Source organism: Muscardinus avellanarius (genome assembly GCF_963383645.1).
Source record: "Muscardinus avellanarius genome assembly, chromosome: 10".
Classification (NCBI taxonomy): Eukaryota; Metazoa; Chordata; class Mammalia; order Rodentia; family Gliridae; genus Muscardinus; species Muscardinus avellanarius.
The window spans coordinates 28,187,431-28,203,991 of NC_137796.1; positions in this window are offsets into that span (position 1 = coordinate 28,187,431).

The following is a 16,561-nucleotide window of genomic DNA, read 5'->3' on the forward strand; positions in this document are numbered from 1 at the left end:
CATAGATTTCTCAGAGGGAGGCTGGGAGGAGGCAGGGCTCAGGGAGCCAGGCGGTGACCCTGGGGGTGCCCATGACTCAGCACCTGGCAGGGGGATTTCAGCCTCACCCCCGGCTTCAGGGGTGGCTCTGCCTCCTCGCTCTCCATCTGTAGCTTCCCAGAGCTGTTCTCCCCAAAGTTCCTGCAGAGAGACCAGGTTGCCACAGCAACAGGCCACTCGGATGCTGCCCCCACTCCCGAGCCCTGGTGACAACTGCCCCTTCCTGAAGGAGAGTCCGGCCTCCTTGGCAGCGGACGGAGCCGGCCCTGACCGGCAGAGCGGAAGGCAGACCAGGAGGAAGGCGGGTGTCGGGCAGCCTGGCGTGAGGCCACACATAACTGACCACTGACCTCAGGTCCTCTCTCAGCTCGGCTGGTCTTCCCAGCAAGAGAGCCTGTGCCAGGGTTCCCCAGGGACCCCCACTTTCCACGGTCCAACACAGAGGTCCAGGGGCTTCTGGAATTGGCCTCCCTCAACCTGTCTGCTGAGTCAAGGGGGAAACTGAGGCCGGGTGAAGTCATTCCCAATAGCTCCTACAGCCCAGAGAAAGAAATTTGAAAGTGAGCCAGGGTCTCCATCCTCCTTCTGGCCGTGGTCTCCGCTGTACGCAGCCTCCTGGAGGAGCCTCAAATAACCACGCGCCCTATGGATGGGGACTCCCGGCTGCCCTCCTCCCAATAGTGTGGATAAATGATTCCCAAGCCACAGGTGCCCCACAGATTTCACAAGTGGTGACAACAGTAACAAGAATGACAGGATTACACTTGGTGCTTACTCATTCCAGCCTCTTCCCTCCAGCCATTTCCACGGTGCCTGCTGGACGCTTCAATAAATAGTCTCAGGGAATGTGGTGAGGAAGAATGGGAGAAATGGAGCTCAGAGAGGGCAATCAGCTTGCTCAAAGTCACACAGCTGGAAAGTGGCAGGGTTGGGCGGGAGCCCAAGCAACCTGGCTCCACAGCCGGTCTCTTTACCACACACAAATCCAGCCTGCATGTGTCTACTGTGTGGAGCCCGGCCATGAAGGATGCTGGGGGGACTTTAGGTCCCTTCTCTCTGGTGGGGATCTGCACTCTAGAAGAGAGGTTCTGGGGAAGGTCCCCATGCCGCGTGTAGGCAGCACCTTGGGTGCTTTTTAGGGAGCCTGAGACCACTGGGGTGACTCCCCTCACCTGCTCCAGACGAGGCTGCAGGGAGGAGAAAGGGCGCTAAGTTATCCCATACAATACGGAGAGCCACCATGCCAGCGCCTCCAGAAAACTGTCCTGCACTCTCCCACATAACCACCCCGCTGTCCAGGCTGTGTGCCCACACAACGCCACAGTGGGCACTTGGCCCACATCAGGACTGCTGTTCCCACCCAGGGCCACAGCAGAAACTGCGTTATTGCCGGGGCAGGAGGGGCTGGCCCTTAGGGAGGAAGGCAGCAATGAGGAGCAGAAAAGAGTTATCCAAAGAAGAACAGAGCCTCTGAAATATCAGGACCCCAGGCAAGTTGCTCTTTCCAAGCCTCAATTTCCCCGAGGTTGGTGGTTCAGGTCCCTGGAGGCTGGTCGCCGAGGCAGGCTCAACTGCTCTGAAGGGGCCAGGCCAGCTGGGCAGCTACATCCCACTCACCCTGACCTGCTGGCCAGGGCCTCCGGTGGAGAGTCCAAAGTGCCACTCAGTGCGAATGGGACCCAGAGCCTGGAGCCAGCCGCCACTCTGGCCACATGGGAAAGGCCCGTGGGCAGGGGCAGCCTGGCCGGGCAGGAGTTACCAAGCTCCACCTGCCCCTCCCCCATCACCCGCTGCTCAGAGACCTACTATGTGCTGGGCACTGTGCCAAGCTCCGGGGCAGACGCCAGCTCTGAATCTGAAATGAGCCTGGCTCTCATCCGTGGTAACTGGGATTGGGTTATTATCACCAGAGGACTCCTAGAAGGCTCCGTGAGTCAAAGTGGGAAATCCAAATAAATTATTAAACAATACTATCTATTACGATTCCAATAATGGGATGGAGAGTAATCTGCCATGTCGGGAGGATTTACGGTCAGAAGCTCTGCTGGTGTGTGGGTAGCATTCTATCATCGCAGTCCTGTGAGGTGGGCACCACCAAGGAGATGAGGCGATCAGAGATAAGCAGAGGTTTAGCCAAGGCCACACAGCTGGCATACGGCTGGGTCTGCAGATGCCACAGCTGGCAGGTGGCAGCCCCTTCCTAGGGAATTATGCTCCTCATCTCCAGGGGCGGTGGAGCTTGCCCACAGCCTTCAGCAACAGAGAGCTAGGGTCTGGACCAAGTGTACTGGCCCCAGACCCGCTGCTGGATCTTGGAGAAAGGGACTTAGGCTTTAGTAAGCAGAGACCAGCAAGAAGGGCATTCCAGATAGGGGAACAGTATGGACAGGAGTGAAGAGGTGGACAAGAATATCTTTTTGAAAGGAAGTAAAATCTGTTTAGGGGAAGAAGGGACAGATTCTGGTAAATTTTGAAAGCATGGCATTCAGGAGTTAATCAAAGGCGCTGGGGAGCCATAGCCGATATTTAGATAAGGAAGGAGTGTGATTAGTACTGAAAATATAGTCCAGAGAACTTACTAGAAATCTCGACTCTCAGGTGTGCCCCAGACCTGCTAAATCAAAAACTAGTGTCAGATGCCCAGGAAGTTCCAGTACCTAATAAAACAATAAATATACTAGGCTCAACTCTAAGGACTTGTACCAGCCTCGGCGCGGTGCGATGGGGGAGGCTGGGTCCAGCTGGGCCTTGAGAAGATGGAGACAGAGAGAGGGCTGTGGAGAGATGCTGGTCCAAAACACCAGATACAGAGCTGAGACCCTTGCCGCTACCTCACATGGGAAAATAGAGTCAGGGAAGAGGAGTGATCCTGTAGGGGTGCAGGATAGGGTGCAGATCAGGGAGGCAGGGAAGAGGCTACCCTTGGGTGCAGTGGAATGAGGGTGCCCCTGCAGCAGAGCCTCTGGTCTCTGCTTCCAAAAGCCAGCTGCAAACACCTTGCTGGGCTAGGCAGTGAAAGCCTAAGGTCTCTGCAGTCCCAGAGAAGTTTGTGGGGGCATTGCCAGCCAGTGACAGGGGCCAGAGATACGGTGGGGAGCACCGGCCAAAGTGCCCCTTCATTTTAAGGGACAGAGGAGAGGGCACTTGGCAGAAGGGTCGGAGCCAGCCAGCACTGGCCTGGAAAGAGCCCAGACTCAGGCCAGCTGGGTGACTGGGCCTGCTTCTCTTCCCACGCACCCACTGTGGTCAGGAGAGACAAGAGCAGCACCGCCTATGGGGCCCAGAAGTGGGACCACGTGTTGTGAGCTCAGCCCAGGCCTGGCACCGCTGGTAGGTCTGCCAGGGCACCGTCGCTCAGGCAGCCTGCGAAGGCGACGAGACAGGGTGCCAGTCTTTGAGCAACACTGGGTGTGAACCAGCCTTGCACACCGTGAAGAGCTGTGCCCACCCGTGCAAAGGTGCCTGGCAACCCCGCCTGCTCAGAAGTGGGGCTGAGAGGACAAGAGGAGCCCCAAGTCCAGGTTTCTCTCTCACAAGCCCAGTGACCTTGCAAATCGGTGAGTTCCACGCCTGGCACACAGTAGGTATGTAAGAAAATGTTGGCCAATGTCATTATCATTGTAAAGTTCCCCCGAGTGCCCGGGGACCAGTTTGCAGGGCTCTTTCCCACCTGGTACCACCTACAACACAGTGATGATCAGGCCTGTTCCACAGAGATGGAAACTGAGGCCCGAGAGGACCTTCCCAAGCAAAAGCTGGCAGGACGCACAGGCAGTGTGGTGATGCTCCAGCCGCCTCCCTGCTCACTCCCGTGGGAAAGCCTTCTGCCACCAGCGTGGGGGCTGCCACAGCCCCATGATAATGCCACGGCCGCCTCTGTCATGCCCGCCCCAGGGCTCATGTGACTCAGCCGCCCTCACAAAGCACGCTGTGTGCCCCATCCAGCCTCCCCAACCCCTCCCTCTGCCTGGAAAGAGCTGGGAGAAGCAGAGTCTTGGGGCGCCAGAAGCTGGTGCAGCTCAAGGGAGGGAAGGAAAGGCCCTGGACCAGGCGGGGGAGAGGCCAGGGCCTGGCCTGTTTTCTGAGACCTTATTTGGAGCTCTCAGGCTGAGGCCGGCCTCCTTGGTGTTGGCTCCTTTGAGACGGAGGCGGGGCAGGTGCCCAATCCACCTTTACCTGCTTCAGGTTTCAAAATACTGGGGCTTGTGGTCAGGGAAGAGGCCCTCCCAGATGCCAGCAGGGCCCCTGTGTCCACGCCTGGCCACATCACTGTCCTGTGTACACCCATCTTTTAGAAGTTCCAAGCTTGGAGCCTAGGAACCCCTCCCTGTTGCACAGCCATTCTATGGCAGGCAAAGAACCAGTGTTTTCTCCCACAACCCTGCTAAGGAGGCTTGGCCCCCTTTGCTAGGGGGAGGCTGAGGCTCAGAGAGGGAGGGAGGGAGGCCAGCCCAAGGTCACACGGGGCTGGAACCGGGATCTGACTTTAAGACCTATCCTGCCCCCCCCCCCCGTACCCTCTTCCTGGCTCCAGTGGTATCAAGACCAGACAAGAAGTGGCCTTGGTCCCTGCGCAGAGCAGCCGGACATTCTTCCTCTCCCACCCCCTTGTTCTTGACCTGCTGGGAGGTGACCGCCTCAGAATACAGTTCCTTGGAGCAAGTTCAGGCTGGCTGGGCCTCCGAGGGCCCTCCCGGACCTCCCTGGGAGGCGGGCACGCCTGGGTGCCCAGCTGCCTGGCACCGAGGTAGACAGGGGCACGGCCTCCTTTTCCTAGGCATGACGGAATGTCTGCCCCTCAGCCCAGCCCCCAAGGGCACTTGGCGGGAGGGTTGGAACCCGCCAGAACAGGTCCTGAAGGTCGTCCTGGCCTGTCCCGGTCTCTCTGCATTCATAAACCCCCAGCCTGCGTCAAAACAGCCCTCTCCTTTCCCCAGTCTCGGGCCTGCCAGCCTGGGCTCCGAGGCCAGCCTGGGCTTGGAGATGCCATTCATCTCTGGGTACCGGAAGGTTCCCATTGGGGTAGGGACAGGGTGGGACAGGCCTCCCACCCTGCCTGTGGAGCTCAAAGGATTCCCAGGAGGTCCCCTGGCCTCCCTTGCCCAGGGCAGCCTGGCCTGGGGAGCCCCAACCGGGAGGCTCCACAATGCTCCTCACCCTTGGGATCCTCCCCGCCTTGCCCAGAGTTCCCGGATACCGACAACCCGGCCTGGAATCAGCTGTCCTGACTGGACCTCTCTGTGCCTCCGTGTTCTCAGGTGTAAATGGGGAAAGCGGCTGAGACCCAGGGCCTCGGGAAGAAGAGTCCCTGAAACACCCATCTTCCAGCTTAGCCTTGTCCTCTGGGTTCTTTTTCACAAAGGCAGATGTCCTACGAGCCAGGAACAGAAGACACGTCTAGCCCCCCTCTTGGGATGGGTCCCCCACCCAAGGCCATCCCAGCTGCGGCTGACACTAGACCTTTTTTTTTTTCTTTTCTTTCAGTGCTGAGGATTGAACCCGGGTGCTCTATCACTGAGTTATACTCCCGCCCTTTTTATGTTTTTTGTTTGTTTGTTGTTGTTGTTTTGTAACACTGAAGATTAAACTCAGGGCGTTCTGTTTCTGAGCTACACCACCCACTACCACTCTTTCTGTGCGTTTTGTTTTGAAACAAGATCTTGCTAGATTGCTGAGGTTATTCTCAAATCTGCGATCCTCCTAGCTCAGCCTTTCCAGGATTGGAATTACAGGCATGTGCCATCATGCCCAGCTCCCAGCCCTTCACGTCTTATTTTGAGACAGGAGCTCTCTAAGTTGACCAAGCTGGCCTTGAACTTGCAATCCTCCCGCTTCAGCCTCCGAATCACTGGGATACAGGCATGCACCGCTGCACCTGGCTCCAGCGTGCCTTCCGTCAGCAGCTCCCAAGGCCCTGGCCTGTGAGATATGAGTGGCAGCTGCTCAGAGGCCAGACTTGGGCCAGAGGCCCCCGACCAGGCAGCGAGACAGTGATGCTTCTGCCACGGGAGACAAATGAGGCTCCGCACAGCAGGGTGCAAAGATGGCAAGATGTGTTCCTTCTTGAGGGCGACAATGTGCCATCTCAGTGCCACCGAGGACCCCCAGGGTCCTGAGTCTTAGCTCTGATCTCCCCACATGCCCCATGGACCTCACCCTCCACACACACCCCAGTTGGTGCCCAGTACAGTACAGGCTGTTGGCTACAGGATTCCTGACTGGGAAATCCTGAAATGGGATCCTCAGTTCCCTTGTCTGGAAGCCAGGGCTGCCCCACTTCTCTTCCAGATAAGCTAAAATCAAACCTGTGTGTGGAATCCCACAGAGTACCCAGCCCCCAGCCCCAGGAGACACCCCAACACATCCCAGAACCAGAACTGCGGCCTCTGCGTGCACCCCTGCCTGGCAGCCCGGAGCCCCAGGGGTCTCCCCCTGAGTGCTGGGGCGCAGATGGCTCCGGAGGCGTAATGGAGCCGTGATGACAGCTGCTCATTAGCAGGGACCGCTTCGTTAACACAGGGAACGTGGGGGGCCCATTTGCTGCCCACACACCCCTGGGGAGCCAGGCTAGAAGAGGCGGGGCAGGCAGGCGCCAGGCCCCGGCTCCAGCCGCCCACCTTTGTCCCCTGGGTGTGAGCCCAGGAGCCAGGCCGCAAGTGGGACGGGCACCACCACTCAAGGTTTTGTCATAGACCTTTTCACCAGGCCAAGGGAAAAATCAAACTGGGTCCCACTGGAGGCGTGGCCCCCCCGACAGCTCCCCGTCCACCGTCCACCGTGGAGTGTGGCCAAGGTGACTTTCACCTCCTGCCTCTTGTTGTCCGGGCAGAGAGGGCTGCGCTGCTGGAGAGAGACAGAAGGACCCTCTTCCAGCAGCCGCCCACCCCAGGCCTGGGCCCTGTCCTTCCCACTGGCTCACCAGGAAAGGTGGCTGACCTCCTTCCTGCTTGTCAAAAGTCATCCAACCTGGGCCAACCTGCTCCCAAACCGGTTTCCCAGAGATCTTCCTGGAGGAAACAGGCCCCCGGCCCTGGGGGAGAGAGGCATGGGTGGGTCCTCGCTTCCTATGTCTTCATCCACCACCAGGGCCAGCCATGCTCCAGTCTCTTCTGAGCATAAGGAACACACCTGGCACCCTGCCCGTGTCCCAGGCCCAGGTAACCACCACGCAAGCATGTGAGAGGTGACCCCAGAACAGCAGCACCTCTATTTCAGTCCCTCCACTCAGATACCCAGGGCCCTGAACGGACCAAAGACCAGGCACCCTCCCGCAGGTACCCCCGGGACATTGCACTAGGCCTGAGGGACAGCCAGGGTCCAGTGGCCGGGCTGGCAGCCTTATCTCCTGACCTTTATTCCTGCCCACCCCTGAACAGCAGTCTCTTACCTCCAGATTTGGGCCGGCCCCTCTGCAGACTACCAACCGCCACCTGCGCGTCTCCTCCCCTCCTCCTACTCCTCCAAGCCCAGCGCCCAGTCGGAACTTGTCTGGGCCCACAAACAAATGCGAGGCTCCACCTGCCTGCCCCGGCCAGCCCAACTTCCGCTGCCACCTCCCCTGGTGTTCCTGGATTTCCAGGCGGGAGCTGAACCCGCCCCCCCCCCCAATCCTTCAACCCTCTGCATACCTTTGCCACCTCCACAGTGGGTTGCTCCTGGACAAGCCTGGGGGTCATGGATTACCTCTTAGTCTCAGCAGCTCCCCCCAGACCATCAGAGGTACCGTCCCCCATCTGCAGTCCGCCAGCACGCTGCAAGTCACTTCCTGCCCCTTCCCTGAGCTGGGGCCCCACCTGAATAAGAGCCCAGACTCACCTGTCTATAATCAAACCCAGCCACAGCCAGGAGGCCAGGAAAGGCGCAGGAGGTGGGAATCCTGCTCTCAGAATGTGTGGCTTTTGGCTGGACACAAAGGTGGAGCCCAGAGAGCAGGGATCTTCCTCCTGAGCGGGGGTTGGCGGCTGCTCCAGGTATCCTAGACAGTGCCAAGAGGGAGGGGAACAGGCAGGCTCTACCCCACGGTGGAGAGGTCCCCGGCACACCTCCATGGCTCACTCCCCTGCCCCTAAGGCTTGGCCAGGCAGCAGCTGGGGGAGGGGTTGTCCCCAGGTGCCTTCTGATGCTCACCCACCCCTGACATTGAGAACCACCCTTGCAAGAAGCTGCCCACGGCTTCCATGCAAAGTCAATAGCAGGTGCCACCGTGGCCAGGCCCCGGGCCAGGTGCTGTGTGTGCACAGGTGCACCTGGGGAACCTTCCCTCGATGCCACACCCCACCCTCTGTGTCTCCCACAGCCACCCGGGACCATTTCCCCAGCCTCAAGATTATTACTTTCCTTACCTGTGCGCCCTGTTAGGGGACCAAACAGAAGCCCCAGCGCACTCCAGGGCCAGAGGAAGGCTGGGTAGCCGTGAGTGCAGAGGAAAGGGGGGAGGAGGAGTGATGGTGCAGGGAGGAGAGATGGACAGGTGGACGATGCAGCTGTGCCTCCAACATGTGCGTATTGAGGGCCTACTGTGTGTTGCGTACTGTGCGAGGCACTTGGGATACCTCTGCAAACAAAACACAGATCTCTGTCTTCTTAGAGCTGTGGGGACACTGGCAATCAATTAATAATAAGTAAGCAAATCAACATGAAATCTATCCACGGTCATGGTCAGAACTGAGGGGCAACAGTAAACAAGGAATGGGGAGAGAGCGAGGCCAGAGGAGCTGGGGTCGATTCTCTGAGAAGTGACGCACAAGCATAGCAGGAGGCTGTGGCCCGCGAGATAAGCAGAGATGAAGGGCCAGGAGGAGATGGGGTGTCCAAGAGAGAGAGGACCCACAAGAAGACTGCCTTCTAGGTCCCGGGAGTTTCCCTGCAGCCCCAGAGGTGCCACCCACCCCAATAATGACACCTGGGGAGTCCCAGTGACTTCCTGTATACCCACTGGCTGGTGACTCCCCCGCTCCAGACATACGATGTAATCTCTAAGCTCGATCACTCGGTCAGCAGGGGTTGTGTCTAGAATCTCAGACTTGGGCGGATTTTTGCTGAATGCACTAGGGGAACTGCTTGACCTCTCTGAACCATAGGTCATGTATCAAATGAGGACACCCACCTTTGCCCCACTTGCCTTCCAGAGGCAAAGGGAGTCAGGAAGTTTCTTATGCATGCCCTGCCAAAGCAGGCACCGCAGAGGGGCATTTATGGGGCTAGGGGCCTCTAGGGTCCCCCCCCCCATTCCATCCCTGAGGATGAAGGGTTAAATGAAAAGGAACCAGAGAGGGTTCAACTCTGAGAGTTGTGATCCAGCTGCCGGCCCTGTGTTAGACATGGCGGGGGCTGCTAGGAGATGGGGTTGGGGTTACAGATGGCACAGAGGGGCCCAGGGATAGGCCTGAGGTCACGCCTGGACACTCTGGCTGCAGAACTTGCACCACCTCAACCTACTCACCTGACCACTCCACTGGCCAGGGAGCCCCAGGACATGGGACAGACCCATCCCTGTCTGAGCACGCTGGAGCTGTGGAGGCCCATGAAAAAGGCCCGGCTTTGACATCTTGCACCCTAGTAGGATCCCAGGATCAACTTGCACACTCCCTCTGAGAGCTGGCAATGCTCCCAAGTCAGGGGTGAGCTCCCCATCTCTGTGGGGAGCCAAGGAGAAGCCACCTGCCTCATCTGTGGGGAGGACTGGACCGTCTCTCAGAAGGCTTCCTATTCATTCACGGGTTAATTGACGTGGGCCATTTTCACTCTTTCCTGTATTCATCCACTAAACTAATATTTGCTCAGTAACTACGACGAGTTAGAGCCCAGGGTTTAGAAGACAAACAGCCCTCAGGGCAGGCAGCAGAGGTGTGCCTCCCCCACCGCCTGGGGGATCTCAGCCCCCTCCTGCTCCATTCACCTCAGTTCACCATGGTGGGTCCTGCCCTGCTGGGGCTGACCCTGAAGACTCAGTGGGAGAAGGGCGAAGGGCTCCCAGCCCTGGCTGTGCACAATTAAGTACTCCTGGCCATACTGAAACGCAAAGGGGAATTGAAGTCGCTGGCCCTGGAAAGCCTCACCTGTCCTCAGCATCGCCTCTCTGTCGAATGGAGTCGGCCTCTGCTCCTTCCATCAGAAAAGGAACGTGTTCCTCCCTTTTGGCCACTTCTGGAAGAAAGTGGTCTCCATGGCCAGCTGTGATGGTGGAGCCAGCTGAGATCAGCCCCAGCGCCATCACTGCCACTCAGGAGGCTGAGGCAAGAGGATTGTAAAATTGAGGCCAGCCTGAGCAACTTAGCAGGATCCTGTCTTTAGAAAACAAAATAAAAAGGGCTAGGGATGTAGCTTAGAGGTAGAAGGCCCCTGGATCAATCCCAGCACTGAAAAATGAGAAAGATTCACAGCATTTCCCTGCCTTGGTAAGTCTGTGGTGCCATCAGCCTCCACTTGCATCACTCAGTCACATTCAAGTCGGGACTTCTAGGTTTTGCTAACCCGTGGTCAGCCATATGTTTCCTGTCCAGGGTCCTGGCTCCTGTCCTGAGTCTGCCACTCACCCACGGCATGGTCCTGAGCAGGTCACGACCTTTCTGAGAACTTCAGTCTTCATCTGTGAAATGGGGATCAGAGAAGGCCCCCTCCTGAAGTGTTTCCAGGTGGATCGCATGAGGAGACTCAGGGCCAGGGCAGGGACTTGCAGGGAAATGCCCCGTGCCAGCCGACAGGCCCACCTGCCTGTCCCGGTAGCTCTGAGCAGTGTCGGTGGCCATTTTACAGAGGAGGAGACTCAGGGCTCCCCAAAGCGAGGCCCCCAGGCCTCTGTGACCCTGCAGCAGCAGGCCACATCCCACATCCTCCAGCAGCCCAGAAACCCCACCCCCACCCCAGGTAGCCTGTGTCTCGAATTGACTGAGCTGCAGGGTCAGGATGGAGGCCACTGAGTCACCTCCTCCTGGGCATCCTCAGCCCCGGGCATCTTAGGTGGATCCACTCTCCAGCCCCCTTGGAATCAGTGCTCACCGTGTGCTGACTACACATAGGAAACCCGCAAAAAGCAAATGTCAAGACAGCAGGGGCAGAGGCTGTGCGCCGGAGCAGGGCAGCTTGCGCTGGCGATCCCTGATGCCACCGGCTGGGAGAAGCATGGAGGCCTCCCTCAGGCCCCGGCGGGCCTGTCCTGCCCACAGGTCTCTTCCTGGGACCAAGTATTCTTCTTCGCTCCCCATCTCCCCAGCCCCACCTTGACCTGGAGGAATTCTACCAACCCACTTTATGGTCCTGTTCCAATGCCCCCTCTTCCAAGGAGCCCTCTTGGAGTTATCCTCTCCTCCTTTATAGGAAGCCAGCCTCTGGACCTCTGAACCTCAAAAGTCTCACATCACTTTATCTACAAGAACACTCACGTTTAACTCCCTAAGCGCCAGGCTCACTCCTCACACTGCAGGGCCAGATATGCTTAATTCCCATAATGATCCCATGAAGGAATTACACAGTGAAATATAGACAAGAAAGCCAAGGGTCAAAGAAATTCAGTAAACTAGCCAGACACGGTGACACATGCCCGTAATCCCAGGACTTGGGAGGCTAAGACAGGAGGATTGCAGGTTCAAGACCAGCCTCATCAACTTAGCGAGGCCCTCAGTAACTTAATGAGGCGCTGTTTCAAAATTAAAATAAAGAAATGGATTACAAAATTATGGAAAACACGCACAATGGAATTCTACTCAGCATTAAGAAAAAATAAAATTACATCATTTGCAAGAAAATGGAAGGACCTGGAGAACATTGTGTTAAGTGAGATTAGCCAATTAGTGCAAGATAGGGAGTAATTGGAATATAAGAGAGACTCCAGATGATGAGCAGAAACCTCAGGGGAGCCAGAGAGGAGATAAAAGGATAGGGATGGAAGAAGACCTAGGTTCATTAATAGAAATGCTATGATAATCTATGTGTAAGCATGTGAATATCTACCATCATCAATATGGGTACCCTGTATTGGAAGGGAGAGAAATGGGGAGGGGGCACAGGGAGCATGTGCATGCATGTCATTGTCAACGTGATTTACATTATGATGTGAGGACTATAATGCACCAATAAAAGCACACAAAAATAAAAATTACCTTCTTAACATAAAAAATTAATTTTTTAAAAAAGGGCAGTGGGTGTATGTAGCTCAGAGGTAGAATGCCCCTGTGTTCAATCTCCAGTATAAAATGAAAAATCAATGATCCCATCATTGGGGAGGCTGAGACAGGAGGCTTGCAGTTCGAGGCCAGACTCAGCTACTTCATGAGGCTCTCAGCAACTTAGTGAGATCCTGTTTCCAAATAAAATACAAAATAGGTCTGGGAGTGTATCCCAAAGGTAGAAAGCCTCTGGGTTCCATTCCCAGCACCACAAAAAATAAATAAATAAATAAATAAATAAATAAATAAATAAATAAATAAAAATAGGGCTGCAGACGTAGCTTGGAGGTAGAATGCCTCTGCGTTCCATCCCCAGAATCGCAAAAAAAAAAAAAATAATAATAATGAAAAAAAATCAAGTAATGATATCAATGTGAGGACAAATGTTTAGAAGCAATGAAGAAAGTGTGAAATAGGAACACACTTTAGCCAGATAATCAGGAAAGTCTGGAGGAGGTGACATTTGTAACAAGATCCTGATGGGCGGGGAGGATCCAGCCTTGGGAAGAGTGGAGGAGGGGCAGGCTTACCAGGCAGGAGGGGGAACCGGCTCCATGTGGAGAGAAGCTGGTAGCTGGTAACTGTGGCCAGAGCATGGGGACAAGGAAGAAGAGGCCAAAGAGCAGGGCTGTTCAACTGGAGGCAGTGGACATGGGCGTGCGGGCAGATTTAAGCAGGCCTGAGGGGACCCGTTGCCACCTGCCCATCCCGGCCGAGGCTGCTCGTCAGGGCTGCAGAGCCACCTCCCTGCAGCCCTTTGCTGCTCACAGCCCTGGGTCCTAATAGCTGACAGAGGACCAACCAGGAGGCTGGAAGATGCTCCAGGGCAGAGCCAGCACTGCCCAGCCCTCCAGGGCAAGACACCAACTCTAGTCCACTCAGAGTATCAGAAGGCAGCAGCCCTCCACCTCTCAGGCACCTTGTCCGTCTGCCCACCCACCATCCCCTTCGGCTTGGAGCCCTGGGTCCCAGGCAGGCCAGTGCGGGCCTCCTCTCCCTTCCTTTGTGCTAGGCTGGTTAACAACTGGCTCTGAGTATTGTTCTGTTATGAATGTTGATGTTTTATTTTCTTTTTTTTTTCCCCCTTTAGTTATGAAGGATTGAACCCAGGAGCATTTTACCTCTAAGCTACATGCCCGAACCTGCGACTTTCCTTCCTCAGCCTCCCAAGCAGTGGGCTCACAGGTAGAAAGCTGCTGTTTTTCACTTACGTCAGCAAGGAAGGTGAAAGCGAAACAGGGCGGGCGCGTGTTGGAACCTCATTCGTTCACCAATGATGTGAATGATTTTTTTCTGAACTGGAAAACAGTTCGAAAGACTGGAAAACTTGGCTGAGTCAGATAAGAGCTTTCCACTGTTTGGTGTTACTCACGACGCGAAGACCGCAGACATGGCGCGTGCTGAATGTGCCTTATTAGCCTTCTCTCCACCACTTCCTCAAACCTATCCGCAGGTCAACAAAACAGTAAATGAAGTCCTGATTTATATCACTTGCGAATTTCCATGGTGTACCTATTGCCACCGTAGCCAGTTTCAAGACACCAACGTTGGAGAGGAATTTGGGAAAAGATGCCCAGTGGCTCAGCCTTATACGGTATTTCTACTATATCAGTGCAACAAATGTGAGTGACCTCAGGAACATACATATGTTGTTTGCAAGGGCTGCTGTAACAGACTACCACAGACTGGATGGCTTAAACGACAGAAACTGAGGAGGGCCTGATGGTGCACACCTGTAAGCCCAGTACTTGAGGGGCTCAGACAGGAGCATCGCAGGTCCAAGGTCAGCCTCAGCAACAGAGCATCCTGTAGCTGGGAGTCCAAGATCAAGGTATCAGCAGGGCTGGTTTTTTCTAGGGCTGTGACAAGGAGTCCATCCCAAGCTACTCTCTTTGGTATTCCTTGGCCTGTACAAGCATCACCCAGTCTTCACCCCATCTTCATGTGCCATTATCCCCGTGCGCATGTCTGTGTCCCCATTTTCCCCTAAGGACCCCAGTCTCATTGGATTAAGATCCACCCTAAGAACCTCCTATCAACTCGATCGCCTCTGTAAAGGCTCTATCTCTCCAGGCACGATGGTGCACGCCTGTCATCTCAGCTACTCAGGAGTTTGAGGCAGGAGGCTTGCAAGTTGGAGGAGCCTAAACAATTAGAGAGAATCTGTCTCAAAATAAAATAAAAAGAGCTGGAGATGTAGCTCAGCGATAGGGAGACCCTGGATTCAATCCCCAATACAGGGGAGGGGAAAAAAGAAAAAAGTAAAAGAAAAAGCCCTGCCTCCACATAAAGCCACATCCTGAGATGCTCAGGGTCAGGACTTGAACATATGAATTTAAGGGAAAGGGGGGACATGATTCTACCTATGAAAATATATCGCAACAAAATGCGGCAATCAGAAAGTGGTACATTTTGAGTATTTATTACATCGTAAGATAGAATTTATTTTGCTTCTGTATTTTAATTTTTTTTTTTTTTTTGGTGGTACTGGGGTTCCTGGAAGCCCTTCTACCTCAGGGCTACACTCCCAGACCTATTTTTACATTTTCATTTTGGAAACAGGGTCTCCTAAACCAGCGCGCGGCTGGCTTCGAACCTGTGCGATCCTCCTGTCTCTGCCTCCCAAGCGCGGGGATTACAAGCGTGCGCCACCACGCCCGGCTGTATTTTAAATTTTAATAATGCCTGCATTTAACAACTGACTCACAAATGTCCGAAATTTTAACCATCAATTCTAGCAAGCCAGTACACACAGACTTCGATGCCGCACTGGCCCTGGGCCTACCCACAGCCCTGTCCCGGGTCCCCAGCCTACTTCCCACAGGCTCGGGTGAGGGACAGGCCAGGAAAGCTTGGTTAATTCCATACATCTTTGCTGGAACCCCAAAAGCCTGGTCTCCTCCCAGGTAGGGCCCCGCACAAAGGCTGTTCTGACGACACTCTCCAGCTACACGGCTGCCCAGCCTGACCAGCACAGAGCCACAAACAAGTGCCCCGTGCCAGGAAAAGCTCAGAAAGATAGCCTGGCTCCATGCCTCTAGGGTAACCAACTATCTCGTTTTGCCAGGAGTCTCTGCTCTAGCACTGAAAGCTCTGCATTCCAGGAAACCTCTTAGTCCAGGTAAATCAGGACAACTGGTCACCCCGCCCTGGGGTCACCAGGCCACAACAAAAGGAAAATATTTGTACTACTAAATTTAGTGAAAATTATTAGAAAACAAAGGTGATGTCTCTGCCAGTCTCCGGGGTCTGTTTCCCAGCTCTGAGGCAGGGCTGGGACCCAGGGGCTTCTCAGAAAAGCTCTGCTTGGAGGTGGAGGAGGCCCCGGCAGAACTGGCACTTCTGCCTCAAGCCTACAGGTGGCAGGGGCGGGGCCAGGAGAGGCCTCCAGGTAGCAGGCAGGTGTGGGGACCCTGGAGCCGGGCCCAAGTCCCAGCTCTGCCTGCAGCAGCTGTGTGACCTTGAGGAGGTAGCCCACCACTCTGTGCCTCGTAACACGTTCCTTCCTCCCAGGGCGGTTGTGCAGCTTTTGTGAGCTGAACCATGGGAAGCACAGGACTTGCTTGTCACAGGCCCTGAGCAATGAAATCAGGAGGCAGAGCCGGTGAGCCAGATGGTGGGTGCATTTATTTATTTACTTATTTACTTATTTTTACTTTTTAATTATTTCCATCACAGTTATTCTAATACTTTTTTTAATTTTTTTTTTTTTTTGTGTGTGTGTGTGTGTGGTACTGGGGTTCCTGGAAACCCTTCTACCTCCGGGCTACACTCCCAGACCTATTTTATATTTTATTTGGAAACAGGGTCTCTTAAGCCAGCAAGGCTGGCTTTGAACCAGGGCGATCCTCCTGTCTCCATCTCCCAAGCATGGGGATTATAAGCGTGCCTGACTTTTTTAAAGTTTCTAATTTAATTTAAATTTTTTTTTCAATACTGGGGATTGAACTCGGGGCATTCTACCTCTGAGCTACACCCTCAGCCCGATTTTGTATTCTTTCATTCATTCTTTCTTTCTTTCTATTTATTTATTTATTTATTTATTTATTTATTTATTTATTTGGTGGTACTGGGGATGGAACCCTCCTACCTCTGGGCTACACTCCCAGACCTATTTTATATTTCTATTTGGAAACGGGGTCTCTTAAGCCAGCGAGGGGCTTCGAACCTGCACAATCCTCCTGTCTCCACCTCCCAAGCGCTGGGATTACAAGCGTGTGCCACCACACCCGGCTGTATTCTTTATTTTGAAGCAAGGTCTCACTAAGTTGCAGAGGGCCTAAGTAACCAAGTCTGACCACGAACCTGGATCCTCCGGTTTCAGCCTCCCAAATGCTGGCATTACCAGCATGGCCACC